This window comes from Meriones unguiculatus, chromosome 9 (genome assembly GCF_030254825.1).
Source record: "Meriones unguiculatus strain TT.TT164.6M chromosome 9, Bangor_MerUng_6.1, whole genome shotgun sequence".
NCBI lineage: Eukaryota > Metazoa > Chordata > Mammalia > Rodentia > Muridae > Meriones > Meriones unguiculatus.
Genome location: NC_083357.1, coordinates 88568896 through 88587554, shown reverse-complemented (window position 1 = coordinate 88587554; position 18659 = coordinate 88568896).

Sequence of the window (18659 nt, the reverse complement as noted above, 5' to 3'; positions counted from 1 at the left end):
GATACTTGATTTTGACAAAGAAGCCAAAACCATTCAATGGAAAAAATACAGCATCTTCAACAAATGGTGCTGGCCCAACTGGATGTTTACATGCAGAAAAAAATAGATCCATATTTATCACCCTGCACAAAACTGAAGTCCAAGTGGATCAAAGACCTCAATATAAAACCAGATACTCTAAATCAGATAGAAGAAAAAATGGGGCAGACTCTAGAACTCATTGGCACAGGAGACAACTTCCTGAACATGAGCACAGACCCAAAGAGCAACAATCAATAAATGGGAGCTCATTAAACTGAAAAGCTTTTGCAAAGCAAAGGACACTGTCATCACAACAAAACGACAGCCTACAAATTGGGAAAGGATCTTCACCAACCCTATATCTGACAGAGAGCTGATATCTGGAATACATAAAGAACTAAAGAAGATAAAAGGCAATAATTCAAGCAACCCAATTAAAAAATGGGATATGGAGCTAAACAGAGAATTCTCTGTAGAAGAATATAGAATGTCAGAGAAAGACATAAGGAAATGTTCAATATTTCTAGCCATTTGAGATATGCAAATCAAAATGATCCTGAGATTTCACCTTACACCCATCAGAATGGCCAAGATTAAAAACACAAGAGACAACACATGCTGGAGAGGTTGTGGAGAAAGGGGAATCCTCCTCTACTACTGGTGGGAATGTCAACTGGTACAAACACTATGGAAATCAATCTGGTGCTTTCTCAGACAGTTAGGAATAGTGCTTCCTCAAGATCCAGCTATATCACTCCTAGGCATATATCTAAAAGATGTTCAAGTACACAACAAGGACATTTACTCAAGCATGTTTGTAGCAGCCTTATTCATAATAGCCAGAACCTGGAAACAATACAGATATCCATCAATTGCGGAATGGATAAAGAAACTGTGGTAATTTTACACAATGGAATACTACTCAGCAATTAAAAACAAGGAAATCATGAATTTTAAAGACAAATGGTGGGATCTAGAAAAAAAAATCAATCTTAGTGAGATATCCTGGGAGCAGAAAGAGACACATGGTATATACTCACTTATAATTGGGTAGTAGACCTATAAGATAGGCTAAACATACTTAAATATGTGCACCTAAAGAAGATAAACAAGAAAGAGGACCAGGGTTAAGATGATCAATCCTCATCTAGAAAGGCAAAGGGATGGACATTGGAAGTAGTAGAAAACAAGTAACAAGACAGTTGCCTACCACAGAAGGCACCTAGCAGTGTATCAAAGCAGAAGCTGAAACCCATATCCAAGCCTTTGGCAGAGTGTAGGAAATCATATGAAAGAAGGAGAAATTAGTATAACCTAGAGGGGACAGGGAGCCCCACAAGGTCCAAATATATCTGAGCACAGGAGTGTTCTCTGAGACTGTTTATCCAACCAAGGACCATGCATGGATATAACCTACAACCCCTGCTCAGACATAGCCCATGGTAGCTCAGTATCCAAGTGGGTTCCCTAGTAAGGGGGACAGGAATTGTTTCTGACATGAACTCAATGTCTGGCTCATTGAGCTTCCAATCCTCCCCCCAAGGGAGGAGCAGCCTTGCTAGGCCACAGATAAGGACATTGCAACCATCCTGAAGATACCTGATAAGCTAGGGCCAGAGGGAAGGAGAGGAGGACACCCCTCTCAGTGGACTCGGAAGGAAGCAGGGAGGAGATGAGGTAGAGAGGGGAGGTTTGGGAGGGAAAGAAGGAGAGGGCTACAGCTAGGATACAAGTGAATGTATAAAATTATTTTAAAATAAACAAATATTAAAAAACTATACTAAAAATATTCAGGGGTCAGAATCAAGTGTCTGATTTGAGGTTGAACTCTATTATTTGAGAGACTTTAAAAATATTTTATTTTTTCTGATATATTAAAACTATTTATGGAAGTTATATGAATTTATAGGATTTCTCTTATAAACATCAAGGAAGTGGTTAAAGCAACACAAAAGTCAAACATCATAGTAGACTTAGAGAATAGGATCTTTCACAATACTTCAAGGGGCCTGTTAGGAACACCGAAATCTTCCAACACTATGTGGAGGAACATAAGGGAGAAAAAAAAAAAAGACTGTATATATGTGCCTCATTCCTGAGCAGCATAGTTTGAAACAATTCTCATTCTTTCATTCACTCAGAGAATGATATTATTGACATTATTTCTTGTATCAGTGTTGCTCAGGCTTTTAGTATAAAAGCAGCTTTTATTTTGTTTGAGAAAAGGATGAGACTAGAGCCATACCCAAGCTGTTGCAAATACCTGGCTCAGTATGAGCCCCGAGTATTTCCCCATAAATATCCTTGAGCCTAGGACTGGAAGCTTTGAGCCTCCTTACAATCTAATCTTCTGTGAGCCTAGACCTTGAAGGCAGCTTCCAGTCTCTTTATGCTAATCTAGACCTAGAATGTTTTCAGCTAAGTAAACGAAGTAAATTAAACCTCTCTTGCTCTTTTTCAACTCTGGCTGGCTGACTAAAGTCAGCTGTTCAGTCTCAAACTTGCTCTCAAAGTGGACTGATTCAAACGGGCTTCTCTTGGCTTCTCACCGAATTGCTCTGCTTCAAAAAAGAGCCTCTGTGTTTTATTGCTGAGTAATATTCCATTGTGTAGATGTACCACAATTTCTGTATCCATTCTTCAGTTGAGGGGCAGCTGAGTTGTTCGCAGCTTCTGGCTATTACAAATAAAGCTATTACAAACATGGTTGAGCAAATGTCCTTGTTGTATACTTGAGCATCCTTTGGACATATGCCTAGGAGTGGTACAGCTGGATCTTGAGGAAGCACTATTTCTAATTGTCTGAGAAAGCACCAGGTTGATTTCCAAAGTGGTTGTACAAGTTTACATTCCCACTAGCAGTGGAGGAGGGTTCCCCTTTCTCCGCATCCACTCCAGCATGTGTTGTTGTTTGACTTTTTGATCTTAGTCATCCTGATGGGTGTAAGGTAAAATCTCAGGGTTGTTTTGATTTGCATTTCCCTGATGACTAAGAACATTGAACATTTCTTTAAGTTTTTCTCTGCCATTCAATATTCCTGTATTGAGAATTCTCTGTTTAGCTCTGTACCCCATTTTTTAATTGGGTTACTTGATTTGTTGCTATTTAACTTCTTGAGTTCTTTATATATTCTTGATATTAGCCCTCTGTCAAATATAGGATTGGTGAAGATCCATTCCCATGTGTAGGGAGTCATTTTGTTCTGAAGCGAAATCCTGAAATTTGCAGGTAAATGGTTGAAACTGGAAAAGATCATCCTGAGTGAGCTCTCTCAGAAGCAGAAGGACACACATGGTATATACTCACTCATAAGTGGATATTAGACATATAATATAGGATAAACAAACTAAAATCTGTACACCTAAGGAAACTAATCAAGAAGGAGGACTCTGGCTAAGTTGCTCAATCCCCATTCAGAAAGGCAAAGAGGATGGACATCAGAAGAGGGAGAAAACAGGGAATAGGAAAGGAGGCTGCCACAGAGGGCCTCTGAAATGCTCTACCCTACAGGGTATCAAAGCAGATGCTGAGACTCATAGCCAAACTTTGAATAGAGTGCAGGGAAGCTTATGAAAGAAGGGGGAGATGAAAGACCTAGAGGGGACAGTAGCTCCACAAGGAGAGCAACAGAACCAAAAAAATCCAGGCACAGGGGCCTTTTCTGAGATTGATACTCCAACCAAGGACCATTCATGGAGATAACCTAGAACCCCTGTACAGATGGAGACCATATTAGTTCAGTGTCCAATGGGTTCCATAGTAATGGGAACAGGGACTGTCTCTGACATGAACTGATTGGCTTGCTCTTTGATCACCTCCCCCTGAGGGGGGAGCAGCTGTACCAGGCCACAGAGGAAGAAAATGCAGCCACTCCTGATGAGACCTGATAGACTAGGATCAGAAGGAAGGAGAGGAGGACCTCCCCTATCAGTGGACTGGTTGAGGGGCATGGGTGGAGAAAGAAAAGGGAGGGTGAGATTGGAAGGGGATGAGGGAGGGAGCTAAAGGGGGAATACAAAGTGAATAAATTGTAATTAATAAAAAAAATTAGTGACTAAAAGAAAAAGAAAAGAAAAATTGCCTCTGACCTCCAAGAACTGCACTGCAGTGAGTGCGCAAACTAAAAGGAATGGAAGGAACTCAACTGAACTCTACTGTTCCCATCCCCTCCTCCACATTGCTTTTTAAAATTTTATTAAAATTAAAGCTCTGCAGTTGTAGTATATTTAAATTAATCTTAACTATTTTAATCATATCAGAGGACATATGTAGAATCCATGCCAACCTGAATGGGTAAATCACTACGTGAGTGTAGAAGATTATTTGTGTTTTCAAAGATCTTTAAGGATAGTTGTTTTCGATATTATGAAAATGTGTAGATTATCTGCTAATAGTAGTGATGACTCTCTGTTAATGATTTGTTTGCTTTATATGTAAGGTAAGCAGCATAAAATAAACCTTTACCTTTATGGAGATACAAAAAAATAAAAAAACAAACATGAAGTTTGATTAACAGAAAATATTTTTGATCTGTTTATGACAGTATGAGAAATATGAACATAAAATTTAAACTTAGTAGTACATCGTTTGGTTTTCCAAAAGACAATTTGACAGATAGAAAGATGCATGCCTGTATTCATTTGTGGGGATGCAAATCAAGTAGTCCTTAATGAGAAAATTAAATTATCTAATTTCTATGTACTTTAACATATTCAGATTTTTACTCATTGAGAGTAGAGCTAAAACCCATGGTAAAAAACAAGCTAAGAAAGCACACACCTTTAGTTACAGAAGTCAGGAGACAGAACTTAGGAGATAACAACTGTGGAATTTCTGTTGGTTTGGGGTCAACCTAGTCAATGGAGTAAATTGAAGTGGAACTAGGACTACAATGAGAAATTCTGTATCCATATAACATAATCATCAACAAATGTTTTTTTGTTACACTTGGATGGAGTAGTAGGAATAGAACCATAAAGTCCTTTAAAATATGGACAAAACACATCATGGAGCTTGTCTCTGTAAAAAAACAAAAATAAGAAAACAAAAAATCCTCTCTCAATATATATTTCTTTCTCAATATATATTAACTGACTATAGCTCTTCATCTAAAGATTGGTACTGTAAATTTTAGCCATCCAATTCCAGTGGAGACATTTACAAACAACTTGGAGCCAACAAAAGCCAACATTTTCTTTGTTGACTGTATGATATTTTTTTGAAAGAAATTCTGATGGCTAATCACAGAATCTACAGACTTGTTTTCTGTTATCCATGGTTTTACTTATCCTCTAAAATTAGAATTCTCTTTCACTTCTTTCAATACGGACATTTTCCAGTGACCTGTCAAGTAATTTTGTAATCAAACTCAATTTGGTGTTTTTCGTGAATCGTGGCAGTAATAATGGCAATGAGTTAACATTTATTGAGTGCTAATATTGTGTTCCAGAAAATGTGCGATGAATTAATACATGTAAATCTTGTACAACTCTACAAAACACATGGAAAGCTCTCAGTATGTTAGCTGCTCCTACTTCCATTACTATTTATTCTTCTGCCCCTGTTGCTATTATTTATTCTCTAAAATAACACTGTTAAATGGATGCTATTTTGGCAGTATGTTAGCTATGACTAAATCAAGGTTCTGTGAAATTAACTGACTTGTACAGGATCACTCAACTAGCAAGTGAAAGATCAGCATTTCCACTCTGAATTTTCTAATTCCAGAGCCTGAATTTATTAATATGCATTACACTGTGTATAACTATCATGGCCATTTTTTTCTCTAATGAAGTACATAGAAGCATCAATGAAATGTACTTGAATTATAGAAGTAGTCAAATCAGTTCTGAAGGACTTTTTATCCTTTGCTGCTACTAAGAACTGTCATTTGTCCAGATCAAATGGATTCCTTTGGCATTGCAAAATCAATACAATTTTAATAAAAAGCAAGAATGTCTTCTAAGTAATGAGTGCAGTCTAATATCAAAGGTTTAAATTGCTGCACTTCTCTTATTCCAAATTATAGTGTTTCTAGCAAAATTGTTAGCCATATTCTTTCATCTTCTATTGCTGTGCATAACCTATTGTCATTGACTGATAAATCCCTTAGTGTTTTCAGATGGATAGCAGTTGAAAATGTATTTGGATTTATATGCATTTGCATAAGTGTACCCTTTGTTCACTGGATTTAAAAGAAATATAGCATTAGTAGGACTTCAGAACAGGAAGCCATAGACCCCTATTCATCAATGAAAAATAAAATGACGTAAGAATGTGAAATGGTCCAGTTCCTTTGTGGGACATAGTAAAACCAGATAAAAAGGTCTCTTCAGCTCAGGCGATCTAAGAAGAACTGAATCAAAAGTAGAAGGAAATTTCTGACACTTGCTTCCTACAGTACCTTCTGCGGCAGAGCTAGGTCCCACTGGGGAAAATGTCTAACTTTTCCCTGGAGAGAGAACAATGAAACATGTGTCAAATCTTGTGGCTTTTTCCAGGTCTCCCTGGAGGACCGATTTTGTTTTACCTGAATCTAAATTCTGATAGACATAGAAAAAATTTGGTGGTGGTGAGAAGAAACTGAAAGTTGCTGTAACACTAAGGACTGTGCAGCACCAAAAACACATACTAGGCAGAGTTCTTCTGTAGAAACAAGCACTTCAAAACTAGGACTTACAGGGAGAAGCTTCCTGAAAGACACATCGAGGCAAGATGCTTCACGGCTGTCTAGCAAGAATGATTAAAAACTATTCTACCTGTAGGATGTTGGACTGAGACAATGGATATGGTTTTTTTTCCCCAAATATACAAATAGCAATAAAAGATCACAGGTACACTAAGAAGCACACATGGCTTAATCAAAAGAATATATTAATTCTCCAGATAAGTACTGTAGAGTGATTGCTATGTGGATCTCCTGGGGGGAAAAATTTATCATAACCAGATCTGTTATGTGAGAGTGTTGTGGATAAGGATATAATACAGAACCATAATAAATGGGAAACTGATTTTTAAATAGAGACTTCAATAATAACAGCTGGAAATGCATTTATTTAACTTATTTATTCTATGTGAGGATGTTACTCTATAACTCAGGTGGACTGATTCTGTTGTGCCTGATTCGAGAGATCCCCAAAACACAGACAGGAGTCAAATCCTCGGCAAAAAACATAAGGATCTTCTTATTTCAATCTTGAGCTCAGGCTCACACCCTCACCTACACAGCTGTTGAGAGTAGAGCCCTGAGGTCAGGGCAGAGGGGTGATTGAAAGGACCCAGTCTCTCTCAATGCACCCAAAGCAGCGGCATTCCAGCTTGGCTAGCATCTATTGGTTGAAGCACAAAAGTTAATGTTGCATTTTAAACTGATTGGCTGTGGGAAGGACCCCAAACCATTAATGATCTGGATTCCCTGTTTGGCTGTCCTAGGGAAGAGGGGCAATTTGGGCTGATTTCTTAGCAACTGTATCTCTAGTGAGCAGGAAAAGAATCAGTAAGGCTGGTTCCTCCCAACAGGTGGCTGGACATGCCCCCACATATCTGGCCTTTTCTCAGGCTTGTGCCTTAACCTTTAATCCAATATCCCATAAAACTAATTTTTAATTCTTTGGTCTCTCAATTCTTGATAGATAGCAAAGGATGGCCTCAAATCATAAGTCTTTTGTGAATAAGGATTCTTTCTAGTGAGAATTTAGGCACTCCTCACTGCTTTCATTTGCCCATAAAATTTCTTTAACTTGAAGAGAAATTTTAAGCAAATAGAACATAAACTGTAAATATAAATCTATATATAAAATAATTGATTTGTATAATCAATAGCATAAATTGAATCAAGCATTGATTCATGGGAACAAAATTTTGGATGTGGCTAAAAATCTGCAAGCTTGAGATCCATTGTAGTAATTTTTTTTTTTTTTTTTCAATGCAGTTTATTCAGGAACATTGAACAATCCTCGGACCCCGGGGAAAGCCAGCCCACAGCTTAAATAGCCTCTGGGTAGCCAACCCAGGCGTGCCACGGGGGCAATGCAGATAGGTCCACATACATAGAAGCAAGCCAGATCCTCGGCCTTAGCCAAATGTGGAGTTGTTCGTGACAGAGAGCACTCACCATCGGGAAGGTGGAAGGCAGAAACCAGCTCCATCTTTAAGGCATAGCATTCCGCAGCTCTCTACAGTTCCCCCTTTTTGTTTTAGACGCATCAGGCAAGAGTAGAGGTCTGATCTCTGATATTAGAAATAAATTGGGACTTTGTACAGATGTTCATTTAGGTGTCATCCACCCAAAGAGCATCAGACCCGTCCAATACCTTTTTCTCAGAGGCGGGACCTGGGGCATCAACCCGCATGCAATCAGACATGCTCTTCTCTGGGTCCAAAGCGGCTGACCCTGAGTGCAGTGCTTAGCCTCGCATCCTGAGCGTATCATTTTAGCTTTTTATGGTATCCAACCATGCTTGGGGAGAATGTCCTGCTTCCCCAAAGAAATAGAAGTCATCATAACTCTCTTCCAAAAAAAAGCCCTGGGCCAGATGGTTTCAGCTCAGAACTCTATCAGACCTTCAAAGAAGAGCTAACTCCAATTATTTTCAATCTATTCCACAAAATAGAAACAGAAGGAACATTACCAAACTCATTCTATGAAGCCACAGTCACCTTAATACCTAAAGCACATAAAAACCCAAAGAAAAAAGAACTATCTCTCTTATGTAGACTGATGCAAAAACAACAACAACAACAAAAACAAAACAATAAAATATTCTCAAAATGAATCCAAGAACACATAAAATATATCATCCACCAACACCAATTAGGCTCCATCCCAGGCATGCAGGGGTGGTTCAATATACAGAAATCCATCAATGTAATCCACCATATAAACAATCAGAAGGATAAAGATGCATGATTATCTGCTTAGATGCCAAAAAAGCATTTGACAAAATCCAATACCCATTCATGTTTAAAGTCTTGGAGAGATCAGGGATACATGCACATACATAAACATAGTAAAGGCAATATATAGCAAGCCTATAGCCAACATCAACTCAATGGAGAGAAACTTATATCAATACCACTGAAATCAGGGACAAGACAAGGCTGCCCACTCTCTTCTTATCTCTTCAACATAGTACTTGAAGTCCTAGCTAGAGCAATAAGACAAGTAAGGGAGATCAAGGGGATACAAATCAGAAAGGAAGAAGGCAAAGTATCACTATTTGCAGATGATATGACAGTATACATGTGTGACCCCAAAAATTCAACCAGAGAACTCCTCCAGCTGATAAATAACTTCAGCAAAGTGGCTATATACAACATTACCTCAAAAACAATGAGTAGCCCTGCTGTATGTAAAAGACAAAAGGGCTGAGAAAGAAATTACTGAAACTACACTCTTCACAATAGCCACAAATAAAATGAAGGAGCTTTGTGTGACTCTAACCAAGTAAGTGAAAGAAAAACTTAAAGTCTCTGAATAGAGAAATTGAAGATGTCAAAGATGGAAATATCTCCCATGTTCATGGATAAGTAGGATTAAAATAGTGAAAATGTCCATCCTGCCAAAAGCAATCTACATTCAGTGCAATTCCTATCAAAATACCAAAGCAATTATTTACAGAACTTGAAAGAAGAATTCTCGATTTCATATGAAACAAACAAACAAACCAAAAAAAAATTGCTGATACCATTTGTACAACAACAGATCTACTGATGGTCTCTCCATCCCTCATGTCAAGTTGTACTACAGAGCAATAGTAATAAAAACTGTATGGTACTGGCAGAGAAACAGAGTGGTGGATTAAGGGAATCAAATAGGAGAGCCAGAAATAAACCCACACACCTACAATTATTTGATTTTTGACAAAGAAGCCAAAACTATACAATGAGAAAAAGATAGCATAGTCAACAAATGTGCAGTCGAATTGGATGTCTTCATATAGAAAAATACAAATAGATCCATATTTATCGGCCTGCATAAAACTAAAGTCCACGTGGATCAAAGACCTCAACATAAAACCACACACACTAAACCTGTTAGAAGAAAAAGTGGGGAAGAGCCTTGAAATCACTGGCACAGGAGACAACTTCCTGAACAGAACACCAACAGCACAGGCTCTAAGATCAATAATCAATAAATGAGACCTTACGAAATACAAAAGCTTCTGTAAAGCAAAAGACGCTGTCATCAGGAAAAAAAAAAAAAACCTACAAACTGGGAAAGGATGTTCACTAACCCTATGTCTGACAGAGGGTCAATATCCAGAATATATAAAAAAAACACAAGAAATTAAAAAGCAAGAAATCAAGTAATACAATTTAAAAATGGGATACAGCGTTAAACAAATAATTCTCAATAAAGGAATATGAGAAACACTTAAAGAAATGCTCAAAGTCCTTTGTCATCAGGGAGATGCAAATCAAAACAACCCAAGATTCCACTTCACAATCTTCAGAATGGCTAAGATCAAAAACTCAAGTGACAATTCATGCTGGAGAGGATTTGGAGAAAGGGGAACCTTCCTCCATTGCTGTTGGGAATGTAAACTTGCAAACCACTTTGGAAATCAATCTGGCACTTTCTTAGACAATTAAGAATAGCACTACCTCAAGATCCAGCTATATCACTCCTAGGCATATATCCAAAATATGCTTAAATACACAACAAGGACATTTCCTCAACCATGTTTATAAATAGCTTTATTTGCAATAGCCAGAACCTGTAAAAAAAACAAAAAACAAAAACAAACAAACAAACAAAAAACAGATATCTCACTAATTAGGAATGGAAACAGAAATCGTGGTACATTTAAACAATGGAATACTACTCAGCAATAAAAAACAAGGAAGTTATGAAATTTGCAGGCAAATGGTTGGAACTAGAAAATATTATCCTGAGTTTGGTATCCCAGAATCAGACACACATGGTATATACTCACTTATAAGTGGATTTTAGACATATAATATAGGATAATCATAAATCTGTACACCTAAAAAAGCTAAACAAGGAGGATCCTGTGTATGATGATCAATCCTCATTCATAAAGGCAAACAGCATGGAATGAGGAAGAGGGAGAAAACAGGGAACAAAACAGGAGCCTACCATGGAGGGCCTCTGAAAGACTCTACCCAGCATGGTACTGAAGCAGATGCTGAGAATTTTAGCTAAAATTTATTCAGAGTGCAGGGAATCTTATGAAAGGAGAAGGAGATGGTAGACATGGCGGAGACTTTATTTCCACAGGGAGAGCAAGAGAAAATGGGCATAGGTGTCTTTTCTGAGACTAATACTCCAACCAAGGACCATACATGGAGATAACCTAGAACCCCTGCTCAGATATAGCCCATGGAAGCTCAGTGTCCAAATGGTTACAATAGTAAGGGGAACAGGGACAATCTCTGACATGAACTTAGTGGCTGACCCTTTGATCACCTTTCCCTGAGATGGGGACTGCCTTACCAGACTACAGAGGAAGACAATGCAGCCAGTCCTGATGAGATCTGATAGGCTAGGGTCAGATGGAAGGGGAGGAGTACCTCCCCTATCAGTGGACTGGGAGAGGGAAAGAGAGAAGTAGAGGGAAGGAGAGTAAGGTTGGGAAGGGACAAGGGAGGGTGCTACAGCTAGGATATAAAATGAATAAATTCTAATTACTAAAAGAATAATTAATTAAAAAAAGATTGAAAAACTTTATTACTAATCATTCCCCCTCCCAAATAAGTTCAAAATGATTTAAACCGTACAGTTCATTTTTCCACTCATAAGGGAATTCAGCTAGAGATGAGCAGAAAAATAATACAAGAAAGGATTGAACAAGGGAACTTGGAAAAAAAAAAACTACTGCATATAAAGACAAATGACCCTTAACAAAAATATATCTACACTGCACAACTGTATTCATCCATAATGTACAATGCTTCCAAAATTATATTTTGGGAAGAATAAATATGTACATGCCATAGAGTAAGGTTTTAAAACTTTTAAAAATTTTTTAAAAACTTTTTTTTAAAGGTGCTTCTGAAGGGCTGGTAAAATGGCTCAGGGAATGAAATATGGCTGGACATATCTGAAAGCCAGGGGATGTTACTCCAAACACCAAGTTGAATTTGAGAATTGACTTAACATTTTTCTTTGTATCATATGATGCGTGTCATCATATAAGTATGCCTGCAGGTGGACACACACACGAGCACACACATGCCCTCCATGCTCACAATAAAAATGATGAAAACATAATAGCAATAGTAAAATCATATATATACATACTACAATATATACATATATATATTTAAAAAAAAAACTACCTAAAAGTAGGTGACTCAAAATACTCAGTGGTAACGGTCTAAGTTTTCTAGAAGAAAACATGAAAATCTGCAGAACTCTGAAGAAAAGAGAGTTCACAAAAATAAAAATAGCGAAATTGGATTCCAAAGGACTTAAAATCTGAGAGAAAAAAAAAACAGTCATCAAAATGCAAATACACTGTAAATAGCATGCATGATACTGTGTGAGTAACAGGACTGCATTTGGAACCCCCCACTGTTCAACAACAAGAACATAAAACACTATTTGAAGATGGGCTAAGGACTTGAGCAGATGTTCTTCAGAAAAAAAGTGTACCAATGAGTAACAAACACACACTGTAATATTTATAATTGTAACCTAAGTGAAAATGACATCCCATGAGATTTGACCTCATAGCCAGTAACAAGGCTTGCATTAGGAAAACAAAACAAAACAAAACAAAACAAATTCAAGTGCTGTTGAGGCTTCAGACCCATCTGAATCCTGTGGACTGGATGTGGAAATATACTAAAGTGAAACCTGGTGACAAGTGTTGTGTGGTTCCTCAAAACCTAGAAATGCAATCATCTTACAATGTTCTGTTGCTTTGGGAGACATATATATATATCCAAAAGTTGAAACCTACAAGTGGTTACACTGAGTAGACAGAAAATAAATCTGATGCACAGAGAAACTGAAACGCTGTTCCTCTTAGAAGCAGAAATTCTATGACATGCTAGAACATGGCTGGAACTCTCCAACACAAAATTCTTAAGCTAAGCAAAGTTACAGTCACCAAAGAACAATCAATCACTGTACTTTGTAATTCAGTGAGGTGTCTAGATAGTTAAATATAAAGACAAAGAAATGTGAACATTTATTAACCAAGTCTGAGCAGAAAATAGGAGAAACACACTGGGTGAATACAGAATTTTAGTATTGCAAGGTAAAGATAACCTAGCAATTGCACCCTATGAAATTCATTATCATCACCAAAAATACATGTAAAATTAAGATATAATTAATGTCAACTATTTATTTTTTTTCTTTTTTTTCTTTTTTTATTTTTTCAATGCAGTTTATTCAGGAACATTGAACAATCCTCGGACCCCGGGGAAAGCCAGCCTACAGCTTAAATAGCCTCTGGGTAGCCAACCCAGGCGTGCCACGGGGGCAATGCAGATAGGTCCACATACATGGAAGCAAGCCAGATCCTCGGCCTTAGCCAAATGTGGAGTTGTTCCTGACAGAGAGCACTCACCATCGGGAAGGTGGAAGGCGGAAACCAGCTCCATCTTTAAGGCATAGCATTCCGCAGCTCTCTATAGTTCCCCCTTTTTGTTTTAGACGCATCAGGCAAGAGTAGAGGTCTGATCTCTGATATTAGAAATAAATTGGGACTTTGTACAGATGTTCATTTAGGTGTCATCCACCCAAAGAGCATCAGACCCGTCTGATACCTTTTTCTCAGAGGCGGGACCTGGGGCATCAACCCGCATGCAATCAGACATGCTCTTCTCTGGGTCCAAAGCGGCTGACCCAGAGTGCAGTGCTTAGCCTCGCATCCTGAGCGTATCATTTTAGCTTTTTATGATATCCAACCATGCTTGGGGAGAATGTCCTGCTTCAATGGCTGTAAAGGCCTGAATGATCAAGGCTGCATCACACTGTTGTGAGACTCTAATCTTGCATATATACCACAGGCAAACCAAGGAGACCAACACCAGAAGGCCTGCTAACGCTCCCATGCCTGCCCATTCCTTCAGATGATTCATGGCTGCAGCAATCCATGTTGATAATCCTGTGGCTAGTCCTGCGTCCACTCTGGTAGAATTTACTGTGACCATGGCCACTCTCAGCTGCTCCATCGTAGTATCGAATTCTCCAGTCCAATTACCTAAAATATAGCTCGACAATTGTTTAGACAGATTTGCAGCACAGGAAAAATTCTCATGTTGTATGCTAGTGACACAAAGTCCAGCATACTTTCATTGACAGCCAGGTTGAGCGATTTGCCATAGGGTATCAATTTGCTCCTGCATGAGGTCAATCCTCTGATTGAACACCATCAAGCTTCCTTTTAGTTGAGCATTAATTCCTTTATGTACAACTAAGGCATGAGCTACATTGGCTAAATGATTATTCAGGGTCTGAGCAGTCTGCCCAGTATGACTCATGGCTAATGCCCTGGTGGTAGCTCCAACAGCCGTCAATGAGATGGTAGTAACAATGGTGGCTGTAGTTCCAAGATCCCTTTTCTGTCTGAAGAGAGTCATAGCGTGAGGGGCATCAATGGGCACAGGCACCCAGTGAGGCATGAGAGTAACCAGGGCATTCCTAAATTTACTAGCATTCCAGCATTGGGCAAAAAAGCAAGTATCATTACCACAATTACTTGGCTCTATCTGGCTAATAATGAATAAAAATGGGGGATATAGACAAACAGGTGTGGGCTTATAGGAAATATTATGAGAAGCCTTAACCCCCTCGTTGGAACATCCTGCGTCAGTTCTAGAACTAGCAGTGGTGGTGTCTGAGGTCTGAGTAGGTTCAGGAGACCAATGCCCCCAGGGGCGAGACATGCTCCATGCCAATTGACTAACTCCATGTTTTCCTCCAATTTTGAAAGTCATTTAAGGTTCTTAAATTATTTTTTTCCCTTTTTTCTTAAATTTTTCATCAATTACACTTTATTCATTCTGCATCCCCCCATAAGCCCCTCCCTCCTCTCCTCCCAATCCCACCCTCCCTCCTCCCTCTGCTTGCATGCCACTCCCCAAGTCCACTAATAGGGGAGGTTCTCCTCTCCTTTCTGATCTTAGTCTGTCAGTTCACATCAAAAGTGGCTGTATTATTTTTATTTTTTAATAATTATTAATTTTATATCCCAACTGTAGCCCCCTCCTTCATCTCCTCCTGGTCCCACCATCCCTTGCTCATGTCCCTATCACCTTTCCATAGTCCACTGAAAGTGGGAGTTCTCCTCCCCTGCCAATTGAACCTTGCTTATCAAGTCTCATCAGAACTTCCTGGATCCTCTTCCTCTGTTGTATGAGAAGGCCACATTGCCATTGGGAAGTGATCAATAGTAAGGAACCAAGTTCATGACAGAGGCAGCCCCTGCACCCTTTACCCAGGGGTAACATGGAGTCTGAGCTGTCAATGGGCTACATCTGAGTAAGGGGTCTATGTCCTCTCCATACATGGTCTTGGTTGATACATAAATCTTTGCAAGGACCCTGGACTCAGATTCTTTTGGGTTTGTTAGTCTCCTTGCAGAGCTCCTGTCTCCTCTGGGTCCTTTTATCATTCAACAAGGACATTTGCTCAGCTATGTTCAAAGCAGCTTTATTTTTAACAGCCAGAATCTAAAAACAATCCAGATGTCCCTCAACTGAAGAATGGATACAGAAATTGTGGCACATTTACCCAGAACCAGAAAGGCACACATGGTATCTACTCACTTATAAGCAGATACTAGCCATATAATATAGGGTAATCATACCACAATCTACAGACCTAAAGAAGCTAAAAACAAGGAGAACCCTAGGGAGGATGCTTAAATCTCATTCAGAATGGCAGATAAGATAGACATCAGAAGCAGTGGAAGAGAGTAAAGAGGAAGGAGCCTAATATATATGTCTTCTGAAAGGCTCCACCCAACAAGGGATCAAAGCAAATTCTGAGACTCACAGCCAAACTTTGCACAGAGCACAAGAAGTCTTAGGGAATGTCAACTATTTTAATTGAAAATAATTCTTCAAATTTTTTTCTCACATTCCACTCTCAACATCCAAAGTTTACTTGAAGCTTTTTTCCTGTTTAGTATGTGCATGTAGCATGGCATTTCAGAGTATTGAATACAGAGCCTCCTGTGTATGTTATACGAGTACTCTAAGATTGAACTCCATAATTAGTTCTCCTTTTACTCTTTATTGTAATATAGGGTCTCACTAAGTTGTCCGATTGGCTATGAAATTAATTTGTAGCACAGTCAGGACTTTGACTTTCAGTTTTCTTCCCTATACTGTGAAACAGTTGGGATGGAGTTTCAAGCCTCTACTCTAGCTTATAGTTAATACTATAAATTATTTTTTTTGTTTCATGATGGTAGGAAATAAGAATTCAAAATATTTGTCATATGAAAAGACTTAAGGGTATTTTTCTTCTTTATTTCAGTGAACAGTAATGTCATCTCATTCTGTTAGTTTTTTCTTGGAATTTCCTGGGGGTACAATACAGAAAAGATATCTAAGAACTCTCAAAATAAATTCATAGCTGTACTTAGCTTTCATATAAGTGCCACAATGGGTATTGAAATTTTATGCTTTAGACCTTAGCTATGTGTTCATTTGCTATTCTTTATTTCTAGCATATATATATATACATAGAGAGAGAGAGACATACACACACACACACACATATATATATATTCACAAGAAAGACCTTCTACCTTATAATAAAGAGAGTAATCACAAACTCAGATATATCTATAAGTATTTTTGTATACATATGCTTTAATTTTTTAAACCTTCAATTATCTATATTACAAAACAGAGAGACTTATGATATAAAGCAAATCACCCAGGTATGACTTGTGGTGGTACGCTATTTTTAGGATACTGGATGAAGAAGTACTTCAGAAGTTTATACAAACTGACAGACTATCCTGAAGTTCAAATAGGACTAAAACATACCTGTCCACATGCTGTCATGAAAATTTTCTCATGACAGAACATGTTTCCTGCATACAAAAAAGAAAGAAAGTATGGATGGAAGAAAGGAGTAAGGAAAGAAAGAAAGAGAGAGAGAAAGAGAGAGAGAGAAAGGAAGGAGGGAGGGAGGGAAGGAAGGAAGGAAGGAAGGAAGGAAGGAAGGAAGGAAGGAAGGAAGGAAGGAAGGAAGGAAGGAAGGAAGCAGCAGCTTTGGGGCTGTAGAATTGGTTCAACCCTTAAGAGTACTTATTCCTCTTGTGTAGGACCTGGATTAGTTTCCAGATTCTACAGGACAGCAGACAACTGTGTAACTCCCGTCCAGGTGATTGTACACTTCTTCTGATCTTTGACAACTCTCCATACATGTGGTACACATACATACACATTACACACACACACACACACACACACACACACACACACAAATAGATAAGCAATTTAAAAAGAAGCCTTTGGTGCAATATGAGCTTTCAGAGGAACCAATAAATAGCAATGCTAACTGTTTTACTTAAGATCAGATGAATGGGGAGGAGGTCCCCCCTATCAGTGGACTTGGAAAGGGGCACGGTGGAGATGAGGGAGGGAGGGAGGGACTGGGAGGGAATGAGGGATCAGGGCACGGCTGGGATACAGAGTTAATAAAATGTAACTGATAAAAAAAAATAAAAAAAAAAGATTTTATTTAGCTTCTTTAGGAGTATAGAATTTAATGTTTATCCTATGTTATATGCCTAATGTCATTTATAAGTGATAAGTGTGTCTTTCTGCTTCTGGGTTACCTCACTTATGATGACCTTTTCTAGATCCATCCATTTGCCTGCATATTTCATGATTTTCTTGTTTTTAATAGCTGAGTAATATTCTGTTGTATACCCATTCCTCAGTTGAGGGACATCTAAGTTGTTTCCAGAAGCTTGCTTTTACAGATAAAGTTGCTACAAACATGGTTGAGCAAATGTTCTTGTTATATACTTCAGCATATTTTGGATATATAAGCTAAAAAGGAAGAAGAACCCTAAGGAAGATGCTCAGTTCTTATTCAGGACAAACGGGATAGACATCGGAAGTGGGAGAAGACAGATAGCAGGACAGGAGCCTACCACAGAGGGCCTCTCAAAGACTCCACTGATCAGGGTATTGGAACATATGCTGAGACTCACAGCCAAGCTTGGGGCAGAGTACAGAAAACCTTATGAAAGAAGAGGGGGCTAGAAAGACCTGGAGGGGACAGGAGCTCCACAAGGAAACCAACAGATTAAAAAAACTTGGGCCCAGGGTTCCTGCAGAGGCCTATGTGCTAACCAAGGACCATTCATGGAGAGGACCTAATACCCCTGTTCAGATATAGTTCATAGGCAACTCAGTGTCCATTGGGTGCCTTAGTAAGGGGAGCAGGGCTATCTCTGACATGGACTCAGTGGTCTGCTCTTTGATCACCTCCCTTTGGGGAATTTAACCTTGCCAGGCCACAGAGAAAGACAATACAGGCAGTTCTAATGAAACCTTGTAGGCTAGAGTCAAATAGAAGGGCAGAGGAAGTCCCCTATCAGTGGAGTAGACTTGGTGCATAGGGGAAGGAGGAGGGAAGAGGGTTGGGAGGAGATGAAAGAGAGGGCTGCAGAAGTGACTCAAAGTGAAT